Here is a 15,422-nt window from a genome sequence, read left to right as displayed (position 1 = left end):
TTTTATTAACTCTGATTTGTCAATAGCAGATCTCTGCCCTTATCTCTGAAAGTTAAAGGGCCAAATTCTGTGGTGATCATGACTTAATCAGAACTCCCACTGAAGCTGATGGAAGTTTTTCTTGAGTGAAGGCTGGGGAATTTTACGAGCTAATAAAATCATGACATTATGAACAGAACAGCTACCTTTGCTAATTTATTAATGTTCTAAAATGTATTATTTTTCTATCTAAGTCTTGTACAATTAGATTCATAGTACTGAGGCTGCCTGGCTCTGAAGAGTATGAAAGTGACAAATGTAAAAACACTAACATTTTTCAAAAATAGTTCATTGGTTTAAAAAAATACCCTGATGCTGTGGTTGTAAAGGGTTTATTTGCACTATTTAGGAATGAACAAAGTCACCAGAACTCAGGTGCCTTTATAGCGTACCACATTGCACCATGCCACCATTTATTTATATTGAATATATCCATATGTCATCTCATTCTTTAAAACAGGTTTCTTCACTTTTCAAAAGCTATTGATCCATCCTAAATATTTTCAGGCACCTATCCGCATATTAGCAATTAGTGCCCTCTATAGTAATAAGATTTGCTCTGAAGATCTCCACTGTGCATTCATCAGTGGGATCTACTCTGTGCCTGTTTCAGACCTGTTTGACTAACTGTTGGTTTTGACTGTTATGATTCTCTGTCTTCTGTCATTGCAGGGAGTCTTGCAATGTGCTCTGAAAATGATCAGACATCCGCTTTAGTTTTATCCCTTCTGGTAAGTCATTGCACAGTCAAGTGCCCTTTCCTGGGCTTCACGCTGGGCATTGTCGGCAGCATTGCCCAGAGGAGCAGAGCTGTCACAGTGGGTCATGAATGAATAGCTGATCTCTGAAGTAATGTGGTCCCAAACCATGTAGGGCCTGAAAGATTAATACCAGAGCCATAACGTAGCACCCGGAATGAAGTGGGAGCTAGTGAAGGGTAGAGAACCTGCATGATGTGTGTCGCTTTCTTTCCTGCTAATGAGGAAGGCTGCTGCATGCAGAACAAGCTGCAGTTTCCATTGTCTCCCACACCTTTATCTGAAGTTACACTAAGGCCTTGTCTACACTATGAAATTAGGTCGAATTTATAGAAGTCGGTTTTGTAGAAAGTGTTTTTATACAGTCCATTGTGTGTGTCCCCACACAAATACTATAAGTGCATGTAGTCGGCGGAGTGTGTCCACAGTACCGAGGCAACCGTTGACTTCCGGAGCATTGCACTGTGGGTAGCTATCCCACAGTTCCCACAGTCTCCGCCGCCCATTTGAATTCTGGGTAGAAATCCCAATGCCTGATGGGGCTAAAACATTGTCACGGGTGGTTCTGGGTACATATCGTCAGGCTCCCCTTCCCTCCCTCCCTCCGTGAAAGCAAGGGCAGACAATCATTTCATGCCTTTTTTCTCGAGTTACCTGTGCAGACGCCATACCACGGCAAGCATGGAGCCCGCTCAGCTCACCATCACCGTATGTCTCCTGGGTGCTGGCAGATGCGGTACTGCATTGCTACATAGCAGCAGTTTATTGCCTTTTGGCAGCAGACAGTGCAGTATGACTGGTAGCCGTCATCGATGTACTCCAGGGTGCTCTTTTAACCGACCTCGATGAAGCCAGGGGCGCCTGGGCAAACATGGGAGTCACTCAGCCAGGTCATTCCCCTTTTAAGTTTCGTCTCATGGCAATTCAGTCCTACAGGCAGTGCACTGTCTTTTAATCAGCAGCCAGGAGAAGACGATGGCCAGCAGTCATACTGCACCGTCTTCTGCCGAGGACCCAGGAGATGACGATGGCTAGCGGTCGTACTGCACAGTCTGCTGCCAGCAAGATAGATGAAGATAGATAGTATAAAGATAGATGAAGTGGATCAAAACAAGAAATAGACCAGATTTGTTTTTTGTTCATTTTCTCCTCCCTCCCTCCGTGAAATCAACGGCCTGCTAAACCCAGTTTTGAGTTCTATCCTTGAGGTTTTGAGCTCTATCCTTGAGGGAGCAATTCTGTTTCTCGCAAAGCCACCCCCTTTGTTGATTTTAATTCCCTGTAAGCCAACCCTGTAAGCCATATTGTCAGTCACCCCTCCCTCCATCAGAGCAACGGCAAACAATCGTTTCGCATCCTTTTCCCACAGTATTCTTGTCAGCAAGTTAAAGAAGTATGGGCTGGATGAATGTACTATAAGGTGGGTAGAAAGTTGGCTAGATTGTCGGGCTCAACGGGTAGTGATCAATGGCTCCATGTCTAGTTGGCAGCCGGTGTCAAGTGGAGTGCCCCAGGGGTCGGTCCTGGGGCCGGTTTTGTTCAATATCTTCATAAATGATCTGGAGGATGGTGTGGATTGCACTCTCAGCAAATTTGCGGATGATACTAAACTGGGAGGAGTGGTAGATACGCTGGAGGGCAGAGATAGGATACAGAGGGACCTAGACAAATTGGAGGATTGGGCCAAAAGAAACCTGATGAGGTTCAATAAGGATAAGTGCAGGGTCCTGCACTTAGGACAGAAGAACCCAATGCACAGCTACAGACTAGGGACCGAATGGCTAGGCAGCAGTTCTGCGGAAAAGGACCTAGGGGTTACAGTGGACGAGAAGCTGGATATGAGTCAGCAGTGTGCCCTTGTTGCCAAGAAGGCCAATGGCATTTTGGGATGTATAAGTAGGGGCATAGCGAGCAGATCGAGGGACGTGATCGTTCCCCTCTATTCGACATTGGTGAGGCCTCATCTGGAGTACTGTGTCCAGTTTTGGGCCCCACACTACAAGAAGGATGTGGATAAATTGGAGAGAGTCCAGCGAAGGGCAACACAAATGATTAGGGGTCTGGAACACATGACTTATGAGGAGAGGCTGAGGGAACTGGGATTGTTTAGTCTACGGAAGAGAAGAATGAGGGGGGATTTGATAGCTGCTTTCAACTACCTGAGAGGTGGTTCCAAAGAGGATGGTTCTAGACTATTCTCAGTGGTAGAAGAGGACAGGACAAGGAGTAATGGTCTCAAGTTGCAGTGGGGGAGGTTTAGGTTGGATATTAGGAAAAACTTTTTCACTAGGAGGCTGGTGAAACACTGGAATGCGTTACCTAGGGAGGTGGTAGAATCTCCTTCCTTAGAGGTTTTTAAGGTCAGGCTTGACAAAGCCCTGGCTGGGATGATTTAATTGGGGATTGGTCCTGCTTTGAGCAGGGGGTTGGACTAGATGACCTCCTGAGGTCCCTTCCAACCCTGATATTCTATGATTCTATGATTGCCCAAGCAGGAGCAGATGCCATAGCACAGCAAGCATGGAGCCTGTTCAGCTCACCGCAGCAGTTATGACCATTGTAAACACCTCGCGCATTATCGTGCAGTGTATGCAGAACCAGCACCTGAAAAACCAGGCGTGGAGGCAATGGTGGCGTGGTGATGAGGACATGAACACACTCTTCTCTAAAACCGCGTTCCCCTGCAATTTGGATATCATGGTATTAATGGGGCAGGCTCATGCCGTGGAACGCTGATTCTGGGCCCGGGAAACAAGCACAGAGTGGTGGGACCGCATAGTGTTGCAGGTCTGGGACGATTCCCAGTGGGTGCGAAACTTTCGCATGCGTAAGGGCACTTTCATGGAACTTTGTGACTTGCTTTCCCCTGCCCTGAAGCACAAGAATACCAAGATGAGAGCAGCCCTCACAGTTCACAAGCAAGTGGCAATAGCCCTGTGGAAGCTTGCAACGCCAGACAGCTACCGGTCAGTCGGTAACCAATTTGGAGTGGGCAAATCTACTGTGGGGGTTGCTGTGATGCAAGTAGCCAACGCAATCATTGAGCTGCTGCTATCAAAGCTGCTGCTGCTGCTATCAAAGCTGCTGCTGCATTGAGCTGCTGCTATCAGAGCTGCTGCTATCTGGGAAATGTGCAGGTCATAGTGGATGGCTTTGCTGCAATGGGATTACCTAACTGTGGTGGGGCTATAGACGGAATGCATATCCCTATCTTGGGACCAGACCACCAGGGCAGCCAGTACATAAACCGAAAGGGGTACTTTTCAATGGTGCTGCAAGCACTGGTGGATCACAAGGGATGTTTCACCAACATCAACGTGGGATGGCCGGAAAAGGTTCATGACGCTCGCGTCTTCAGGCACTCTGGTCTGTTTAAATGGCTGCAGGAAGGGATTTACTTCCCAGACCAGAAAATAACTGTTGGGGATGTTGAAATGCCTATAGTTATCCTTGGGGACCCAGCCTACCCCTTAATGCCCTGGCTCATGAAGCCGTACACAGGCATCCTGGACAGTAGTCAGGAGCTGTTCAACTATAGGCTGAGCAAGTGCAGAATGGTGGCAGAGCGTGCATTTGAACGTTTAAAGGGTCGCTGCTGCAGTTTACTGACTCGCTCAGACCTCAGCGAAACCAATATTCCCATTGTTATTGCTGCTTGCTGTGCGCTCCACAATCTCTGTGAGAGTAAGGGGGAGACGTTTATGGTGGGGTGGGAGGTTGAGGCAAATCGCCTGGCCGCTGAATACGCGCAGCCAGACACCAGGGTGGTTAGAAGAGCACAGCAGGAAGCGCTGCACATCAGAGAAGCTTTGAAAAACAGTTTCATGACTGGCCAGGGTACTGTGTGACACTTCTGTTTGTTTCTCCTTGATGAAAACCCACCCCCTTGGTTGCCTCTAAATTCCCTGTAAGTCACCCACCCTCCCCCCTTCGATCACAGCTTGCTTGCAAAGGAAATAAAGTCACTATCATTTAAAAAACATGTATACTTTATTAATTGATTATAAAAATAAGGAGATAACTCACAAGGTAGCCCGGGTGGGGTGTGGGAGGAGGATAGGAGGGAAGGAAAAGGCCACTTCAAAACTTGTTGAATGACAGCCTTTTGTTGCTTGGGTTCTCCACTGGGGTGGAGTGGTTGGGTGCCCGGAGCCTCCCCCCGCCACGTTCTTGGGCGTCTGGGTGAGGAGGCGATGGAACCTGGGGAGGAGGGAAGGCGGTTAAACAGGGGCTGCAGCGGCAGTCTGTGATCCTGCTGCCATTCATGAACCTCCACCAGATGCCGGAGCATGTCCGTTTGATCCCGCAGTAGCACCAGCGTTTCCTCATGCCTCCTCTGATCTTCCTGCCGCCACCTCTCCTCACGTTCATCGGCCACCATCCTGTACTCTGCTATTGTGTCCCTCCACACAGCTCTGTCAGTGCCGGATGACTGCATGAGCTCAGAGAACATGTCATCGCACGGGCATTTTTTTCGCCGCCTTATCTGAGATAGCCTTTGGGACGGAGGAGGGAGGCTTGAAACATTTGTAGCTGCTGGAGGAAAAAAAGGGAGTGAAGTATTTAAAAAGATACATTTACAGAACAATGGCTATACTCTTTCATGATGAACAACGCTATTCACATTACATAGCACATGTGATTTTGGTACAAGGTCGCATTTTGCATCTTATATTGAGTGCCTGCAGCTTTGGTGCTAGAGATCACACACGCAGGGCCAGGCAACAGAATTCAGCTTGCAGGCGGCCATGGTAAGCCATAGTCTTTCAGCTTCTGCAACTTTCATAACAGCAGCCCCCTCCTTTCCCATACCAAGCAAAGCCTGTTGACTTGGCCATTTAGTGCTGCAGTTTTCCTGTTAATGTGCAGCAGCAGAAACCAAACTAATCCCCTCCCCCCATCCAATTCTCTGGGATGATCGCTTTTCCCCTCCCCCCACCGCCTGGCTGGTATCAGGGAAGATCCCTGCTAGCCAAACGCGAACAGCTCAGTGCCAATGGCCCCCCCTCCCACCGTGTGGCTAACTGCGGGGAGGATTTCTTTTCAGCCACAGGCAAACAGCCCAGTAGGAACGGGCGCCTCTGAAAGTCCCCTTAATCAAATTCCCCTATTTCAACCAGGTTACCATGAATGATATCACTCTCCTGAGGATAACACAGAGAGATAAAGAACGGATGTTGCTTGAATGCCAGCAAACACCGGGACCATACGCTGCCAGGCTTTGTCATGCAATGATACCAGATTACTTGCTACTAGCATGGCATGTCCTACCATGGAGGACGGAATAAGGCTGCTCTACCCAGAAACTTTCTGCAAAGGCTTTTAGAGTCCTCCAGGAGAGCTTCATGGAGATGTCCCTGGAGGATTTCCGCTCCATCCCCAGACACATTAACAGACTTTTCCAGTAGCAGTACTGGCCACGAATGCATCGCAAGTCCTCAGGGCTACTTAATCATTAAAAAACGCTTGCTTTTATAACATGTATTATATTTAAAAAGGTACACTCACCAGAGGTCCCTTCTCTGGCTTCGTTGGGTTGGGAGGGTATTTCAGTCAGGGTTATAAAAAGATCCTGGCTGTCGTGGAGAACGGTGTGCTGTGTGCTCTCCCCAAGCTCGTCGTCCTCCTCCTCATCTTCCCCATCTGCAAAATCCTCAGCCATGGCGGAGAGTACCCCATCATTGGAGTCCACGGACAGGGGTGGGGTAGTGGTGGCAGCCTCCCCTAGAATTGCATGCAGCTCAGCGTAGAAGCGGCATGTCTGGTGCTCTGTCCCGGAGCATCCATTTCATTCTTTGGTTTTCTGGTATGCTTGTCTGAGCTCCTTAAGTTTCACGCGGCACTGTGTTGCGTCCCTGCTGTAGCCTCTGTCCCTCATGGCCTTGGAGATTTTTTGAAATGTTTTGGCATTTTGTCTTTTGGAACGTAGTTCTGATAGCACAGATTCCTCGCCCCATACAGCGATCAGATCCAGTACCTCCCATTCGGTCCATGCTGGAGCTCTTTTTCGATTCTGGGACTGCATGGTCACCTGTGCTGATGAGCTCGCCTGGCCAAACAGGAAATGAGGTTCAAAAGTTCCTGGGGCTTTTCCTGTACACCTGGTCAGTGCATCCGAGTTCAGAGTGCTGTCCAGAGCAGTCACAATGGTGCACTGTGGGATAGCTCCCGGAGGCCAATACCTTCGAATTGTGTCCACACTAACCCTAATTCGAAACAGCGATGTCGATTTCAGTGCTAATCCCCTCGTTGGGGAGGAGTACAGAAATCAGTTTTAAGAGCCCTTTATTTTGAAAAAATGGCTTTGTTGTGTGGATGGGTGCAGGGTTAATTCGGATTTAACGCTGCTAAATCCGACATAAACTCGTAGTGTAGACCAGGCCTCAGCTACAATAGTCTACCCTGGAGGGAATGAGTGAAGGGATTGGTGTGGCTCGGTTCTCAGCCAAGGGAAAGGAGCAGAGGTTCCTCGGAGGATGGAGGTGAAAGAAGGTATTTCCATTATTGTTCAAAATTGGGTTCTGAGTCTAGTGAGCCCAAAAAGTGCAGCGGTAGAGGAAGATCAGCGTTTGCTAACTTATGTTATACGCCTTCCCACCAGCAACGCTTTTGAGCCAGCTCTTAAGTCATCATGGTGTTAATCCCGTTCAGGCACTGTGACATTTTTCTGACACTGCTGAGCACAACTGCAGGGCAGGAGATAGACAGCTGCGTGTCATCAGAGCTGTGTTGACAATAGAGCCTGATGTGTCTCAAACCTTTCACACTGAATTATAAGCAGAAGATGAGAATAAACACCTGAATAAAACATGCACTGAGGTTCATATAACACCATTGATCCACATACAGAATGCTCAATGGAATCAATATGAAAATATTTTGGCCAAAATTTCCAGACTTAGGTGCCAAAAGTTAAGCATGTAAATATGCGGTCTCTTTTTCGAAAGGTTCTGAGCACCCACAGCTCCCATTACTGTCACCGTGCAGACTAAGGGCCACATTTTGCTCTCAGATACATTGATGTAAATCTGAAATGAATGGACTCCTGTTCCCTCTTGTATCTCTGCCCTCCCTAGGAACTCAGATAGGAAACAGAACCCACAACCCAAATATTTAGTCTAAGAAAGTGTGTGACGTGAGATTTAGGCCATGATTCAGATCCCACACTGCAGTGGGAATACTAGTGATTTAACGTATTGTAAGTAAGAAGAGAAACAGCCCCACAGGTCCAAAAAAATCTAGTGTTACGTTGTCATAAATCAGGAGTTATTTCCTTGGTTTCAGCCTCACAGTAATGTAACTAGGAGAAAAAATTTGCCCATGAGGCTGCAAGCTAAGACTAAAGGTTATATGCTCTCATCACTGCTCATAAACAACTCCTACTGATGTGATGTGGGAGCATGGGTGGAGTAAAGGCAGTAAATGGCCCATAATACTTATATGCTATATATTTGCATGATAACGAAGGTCTGAGCCTGATCTCATGTAGAGATTTTTAACTCCAGTGTAACCCCATTGGCTCCTGATTAGTCAGGTAGCAAAGCAGCAGAATTTGGCCATGAACCATGAATTCAACTTAACTTTCAGACTATGGGCCAGATCCTTTGGCCCCACTTCTACCTGCTTTGCACTCCTGGGCAGGGGAAGATTCCCCAGGAAGAGGGGAATGCACGGTGGCTTTGATTTAACTGTTTCTGTGCTATCCACTCCTGGCGCAGAATGTGTGTGCAAGACTGACAGCATGAGCTGAGGCACAGATGACCCGCGCCTGCCAATAGTGAGGGGGCAGAGTGAGGGCGGCGGGCTTCAGCAGTGTTACTGAGCATGCTTAGTCCATGTAAGCATGCTCAGTACAATCCAAGCAGTAAATTGGGGGTGGGGCGGCAGGGCACAACACTATGACCCTGCATGTCCCCCTCCCACATGTTGCCTCTGGCATGAGGATGATGGAGGGAGAAGGGGGCCAGCAGGTGTGCACTGGGCTCCAGCTGATGCTTGCCAGTGTGATGCCCCCAACATAGGTGCTGACTCCATGAGTGCTCCAGGACTGGAGTAGGTGCTCAGCAACCAATGGCAGCCAGCTCCTCCCTCTCCCCCCCAGCACCTCCTGCCTGCTGTGGATCAGTTGTTCAGTGGCATGCAGGAGGCGCTGGCAGGGAGGGGAGGAGTGGGGACAGGAAGAGGTGAGAGGAAGGGGCGTAGTGCAGACAGGAAAGGGCGGGGGTGGAAGCTTGGGGGAAGTGGTGGAGTGGGAGCGGGGCCTGGGACAGAGTGGGGGTTGAGAACCCCCCGGGATCTGAGTAAGTCAGCGCCTATAACATAATGGTCCTTACCAACATTATGGCCCCATTCTAACTGCAGCATAAGTTAGAGCCATCTTTGCATCCCCCACCACTCAGGAGCCCTGAGCATTGGCACTAAGCTCACATCAGCTGAATATTGAGCTCAAACTTTCACATTAGTCAGTTTCTCATAAAAACAGTTGAGGAAATAGCTTCCTCTTTCAATCTCCTAGAAAAAGGAAGAGGTAGAAAAGCAAAGGCACTATAAGATGAGTAACTTTTATTTGTTGCTGTCTTCTGAGTCTGATCCATGCCAGCATTTAATACTTGTGCTAAAGACAGTTAAGTGTGCAGTACATGAAGTATCAAGGGTAGGTACTCTCATCTGACGTTTGCAGAGTGCTTGGCAGCTGCAGTAGTAACTTGAGCACTCTTTTGAGGCAGCAGCAGTTCCAATAGCTTGTGTCTCAACATGATCATAATAGTGCTGGAGAAGTATGGAAAATTCTGCTAGGTTTAAGACACACAAACAAACAAAAAAGAGGCAAGACCTTAACCTGTCTAGTGACATTTGACGCCTACCCATGTCCCCAATAAATAATAAATAATAATAATTATTATTATTAATAATAAAAAACCTCAAGCGACAAATAAGGTCCTTACAGCCAAAGTTAGTGCCAGGGACAATAAGCGAGCTGCTAACAGAGCATTTGCTATGATGGGCCCTGAACTTCTGAATTCCCTCTTCTTCAAGGTCCAGAATACCCCCAGCCTTGTAAAACTCTGGAAGGGTCATCTCCTTCCCAGGGTAAAGAGGAACTTTTGTGCCAAGAACTGGGTCTTGGGGACTGCAGTGGTTTTGGTTTCCTTTTCTGGCTTTGAGGAAGTTTCTCAGTTTATTTTTCTTTGCATTATCATGTGGCAAAGGTTCCAAGGGCTGAGAGTAGGCATGTATTTAGTTGGTTAGATTATCCATTAATGTAATGGAGTTGTGTAAATCCAAATAAACAAATAGTGCTAACAAACCTAGCATGACCTCTGCACAATTTTGGTTTAACCCAGACTGTTATCATGATGCGCATCATTTAAACGACAAAGAAAAAGTAGCAGCAGTTCCTTCTCAGACTGTTATGCCAAACCTGACCACACAGAGGGAGGGGAGGGAGGGGAGGATGGGTATGCATGTTCTCAAGGCAATGGAATACCTTTTTAGGTCTTCCAGGATTGCCAAAAAAGTAAAGTATAATCCCATTTAACCATCACGCTGCAATGTTTGAAGGAGAGTGTTACTTTACTAGGATCAATACATTCAACAGTCACATCAAAAGGAGTTAAGATCAAGGGAAAAATTGAAGCCGAAAGAAACTAGCAACATAATCTCATAGCTGTACAACTGCGTTACCAGGAGATGATCATTTTAAGCCTGCATTTAACATTGTGCTTTTTTTCAAAGTTGTGGAGTGCATGTTCCCACTAAGTGTCAGGACACAACCAAGCCTGAGCCACAAGTGCCTGCTATATAATTCTGGCATTCAATAGCGCTAGACCTCATATGCCCTGAGGCATGCTCTGATTTAAAATAATTCATCTCCAAATAGAAATAAGGAACCATGATCAAGTTGTAGATTACATGGCTCACTGCCCACCAGATTTCTCTTACAAATCCCTTGCTACGCTCTGTCTCGAGCAGGAGACTATATATGCCATAAACTAGAAAGTCCTGGATCCCTGCAGTGCAATTTGTGGGACTTGGCAGTGATTCTGTAGGGATTCCAGCATTTTTGTAGAGCTATGTTGGCTCTAGAGTGTAAATTTGAGCAATCTGCATGAATGTATCACCCTTTGCACTTTGACTCTGTAATTGGCTTCAATAAAGACCCTACCTCAGGCAACACCTTAAGATGTCTGCAGTTTAATAGCTTCACTCCAGGTTCCTAATGTAAATTAATAGGGCAAATAAAGCCTATAAGTGTGCAGTGGTGATTACATAGGCCTCACTTTGAAGACTGTCTAAATCTGATGGTGCAAGACTTCCTTTACAAAGTGTGTGATTTACACTGTAGGTTGAGGACTGAAAAATCAATGGCCACTTTAATCACTCAGTTAAAGCCTTTGCAAATCATTAGCAATTTGGTGTGTTTAAAATATTTAACCTTGCATCATAACTCAATTTATTACACTCTGGAATGGCTACTGGAGAATAAGAGAATCATATTAGTCCCTGATAGCTAAATAAGCAAGTATGTCATCAAAGTGGAAAGCCTTAGAAACCTACAAGTCACCTCTGTCAGCTTTACCTGATTTATAATGTTTAGCTGAGGTCACTCTTCTAGTAACAAAATATAAGTCAAGTGCCAAGACAATCCCTGTTAAATTACACAGTAATAGTTCACCATGACTTTCACTGATTAGAATAAACTCTTCCAAGATTTGAGCATTGGAACAGAACATGGAGAGTAAAGCATAAGAACTCCAATGAAAGACAAATTGTTATTTAAAGCACCTTAACAGGGCTTGGCTAATTTCCAGATGTCAGATATGCATGAATGTGTATTTAGAAGAAGAAAAAAAAAAGGGGGGGGGGGCTTTCAATCCAGGCAGTCTAATAGTTAATCTAGTAAAGAATAAAGGACCGAACACTCTTTCACTTCATGTGGATGATAGCTATTTGTTGGGATTCCCTCCAAGACCTTTTCCACTCAGCTTATCCAGAACACCTTGTCCAGTTCTGGGAGAACAATTCATCCAGTTCTCTGGAATCCAAAACACTCAGTTTGACTCTGGATTTCATTAGGTTCCTTTATTTTCCATACAGCAAAGCTATGCTGAGTTGATCAGATTCACGCATAGGGCGTGGGTATCGAGCATAGCACACATCCAAAATTACACAGACAACCTCTTCCTTTATATACATTTACACATTACATTGCATTTTCTATACATTAAAGTACACAGTTTTGGATTGGATTGGTTACTTTGCAGGAACCAATCCCTGTACAGCATGCTCTGTCCACGTGCTGTTCATGTGGAACCTGATCTTTACTTTCCAGGTTTAGCTTGTCCATAGGCCCCTAGCATCAGCATGTTGCTGCTTACTTTAGCTAGCATAGACATCCTGACTCCAGCTTACTGTTTATCAAGCAAGCCCCTATTTACAACTTTACCTTCCATTCACCTTCTCAATTATGCCCATTAAGAAATGAGGTCAGTAACCTATGTCAAGTCAGGCCTACGCTAGCCATCTGCAAAACTTTGACCTGAATAAGATGATCCAAATCCTTCTCTCCTACATTCAGGTTTCCCTTCTCTTCCACGCTTTGCCTTGGCTGTTGTTTCAAGGCGATTGTCTTTCAAACTAGACTATTTTTATTTGATATCATTGCATTTTTATTGGTACTGTAGCCAGTTGTCAATATTCCTGTGACGGGGTATACCAGACACTCTGAGCCCCCCTGCTGGAGGCCTCCTGGCCCTGCCACACCCTTCCCCATAAAAGATCAGTGGAGAGGATCCTCTAAACTGTCTAGAGTGGCTGTGCAGGACACAGCCAATTAGGGCTCAGCAGCCTAGTAAAAGAACAGCTGCAGGGGCCAAGGGAGTTCAGTTCCTTGCTGGAGCTGTAGGAGCATGGATGGTGTATGGGTGACTGATGGAGCTGCAGAACCTCAGACAGGGCAGTGCTGCCAAAAGCTGGGGAGAGTGAGAAGGAGCCCTGGTTGCTGGAACTCCATTAGGGCCAGACCCTGAGGTAAGGGTGAAGACAGTGCAGGGAAGTGGCCCAGTGTATTAGAGCAGTGGTGCGACATAGATAAAGAGATACAGTAGATGGCTGCTACCTACAGGGTCCCTGGGCTGGGATCCGGAGTAGTGGGCAGGCCTGTGTCCCTCCTCCCCACACCATTAGCCACTGGGGGGAAGTGACCTGGACATTGACGTACCCCAGAGCGGGAACTGAACTGTAGTGGTCCATCTGGAGAGCTGTGACCAGAAAGGCCCCCAACAGGCTGAAGACTTTGTCTGCAGGGAGGGAGCCCTCGGGCACCGCTCTATACTGGAGCAGGGGCAAACTGAGACAAAGGGCAGGGATATGCACTTGGCCAAGGGGGTGCGTGTGACAGGTGAGTGCAGCCCATTACAATTCCAAATATACCTTCTTTCTTTTCTGGGATATATATCCAAAGCAGATGGGTACAGTGTTAGGTGGGATGGTCATAGACTAGTACCCAAAATGTTTTATGTTTTTTCCATCCTCTTAGGTTCATAAGAATATGTTTACTATTGTAGATTTCAAACCTGTTTTATGAGAGTGGGTGAGAAATGAGTATTGTGCTGAACACCTCTATTTAACAAGGCTGTAGCAGGGTCCTCCCATTTTGAACAAATTAAAAAATACTTTTTAACTGAATTTAGTGCTTATGGAGGATGACAGAGTGGCAGCCGTGAAGAATAAAGCTTTCTACTTACTATGAGGCCAGGTAATGCAAAGGCAACAGGAGTGCAAGCTTCATCATACCACCCCATCAATAGACTTCAACCCTGCTTTGGAGAGAATCCTCCAGGAGGCATTCAGTCTCCATGCCCTTGCCTCCTTCTGCCTGTCTGCTGGCCCTGACGGGAATTGTGCTTTTATCCATGCCCACTAGGAACTCCACGGAGCCTGGCTGTCACACAGCCAACATATGGAAACAATTTCCAGACAGTGCTTACTAGGTATCATTGAACTGTGACCCAGAGGTGGACCTTGCACCATCCCATTACAGATTACCTGGATCCTCAGCCTTCTACAGACAGCTTTTCCTTCCAAAGTTATATTTTATATCCTATTTACAAAAAAGCATTTGGAAGGAAAGGCATGTAAGCTCAAGTACCTTGGCTGCTATAAAGCTCATTTCCAGCAGCGCCAGAGTGTTACATAACTTCAGGTGCTGTCAAATATATGGCTCTAAACTGTGTTACGCTGACATCTAGTGGAGATTTATTTAATCTAATATGATAAAACTGCCAATTATTCTAAAGGAAAAGCTCTTACAACGTGATTAATCCCAACAATGGGGAACCTCCAGGGAAAGCCTATTCTGAGCAGAGGCAAAACCTTCTAACCCTTTCCCCACCTCTGATAAATAACTAAGTAGCTAGATTTCAGAGTAGCAGCCGTGTTAGTCTGTATCCACAAAAAGAAAAGGAGTACTTGTGGCACCTTGTCTCTAAGGTGCCACAAGTACTCCTTTTCTTTTTAAGTAGCCAGAGATCTCTATATTTCTTCCTGACTCCAGAAACCAAGAGCAAATGGGAGGATTATCCTCCTCTCCCTCCTCCCACCTCTACCCCATACTGTATGGGGAGTTTCTGGCTCTTCTCTTTCTCCCTTCATGTGCAGTGGGGCTGCAGGGCCTTCCTTCTCAGCCCTGCACCGCTAGCTTATTTGAGGGGGAGAAGTGGACTTGGCCATTCAAATATTCCCTCAAACTGGTGTAGCGCCCCCTCTCCATCCAGTTACCTTCTTTAACGCCAGTCTGCTTACAGGTTTTGATGGACAGGGCTGGGTTCTTCTGGATCCCGCCACCCACTCAGGAGGGTGTATCTTCTTTATTTTTTCCTATGAATTTATTTGGCGGTGCCTCCACCCCCCTTCGCTCCTTCCTGGCCGGGTCACCAGGGCAGCTTGGGAGGAAAATTCTAACCGCATGGTAACCCCCACTTACTTGCCACATAGTAGGGATCCTCTTCATGCAGGAATCAGGCTGCCTAGGTCCCAGGATTTCCCCTCACCACAAAGGGGTGCAGGGCTCCAGGTGCAGATTACACAACTGTACTAAAATCCAAACTGTAGTCTCCTAGCCCAGCGTCCAGACACATACACAGCAGGCAGCGGCCCTGAACTAGCAGACAGAGCAGAGCTGACCATGTGGTGACTGGTCTCCCCTAGGGAGCTGGAGGGCTAACTCAGCCTGGCTGGGGAAGTTTCCCAGCAAAACTCTACAAACTGGGAATCATCAGTGAAGAAGGAAAAGCCCAGCTAAGGGATCTTGCTTTCAGGTCCCTAGAGACCAGTTCTCAGGGGGAACCCTGCATGCAGGCCTGGGACTCACCAGCTCCCCACACAGCCAGTCCGGTCCTTGCCCTGGCTGGCTCCAGACAGACTCAGAAATGGCTTTTCCCCTTTCTTGAACTCCCTGGGAGAGGCATCTCGCTCCCTACTGGTTGCCGGGCACAGTCTGAGTTTGCCTTGGCTCCCCCTCCCTACCAGGGACAGTCTGCCTCTCCCTGAGCTGCCAGCAGACAGAGCCCCAGGAATCTAGGTAATCTCCTTGGGGGTTATACTGGGAATATGGTATCCCCCTCT

The sequence above is a fragment of the Natator depressus genome, chromosome 11 (genome assembly GCF_965152275.1).
Source record: "Natator depressus isolate rNatDep1 chromosome 11, rNatDep2.hap1, whole genome shotgun sequence".
Classification (NCBI taxonomy): domain Eukaryota; kingdom Metazoa; phylum Chordata; order Testudines; family Cheloniidae; genus Natator; species Natator depressus.
The sequence above is the reverse complement of the archived record's forward strand: the minus strand, read 5'-3'. Positions refer to the sequence as shown.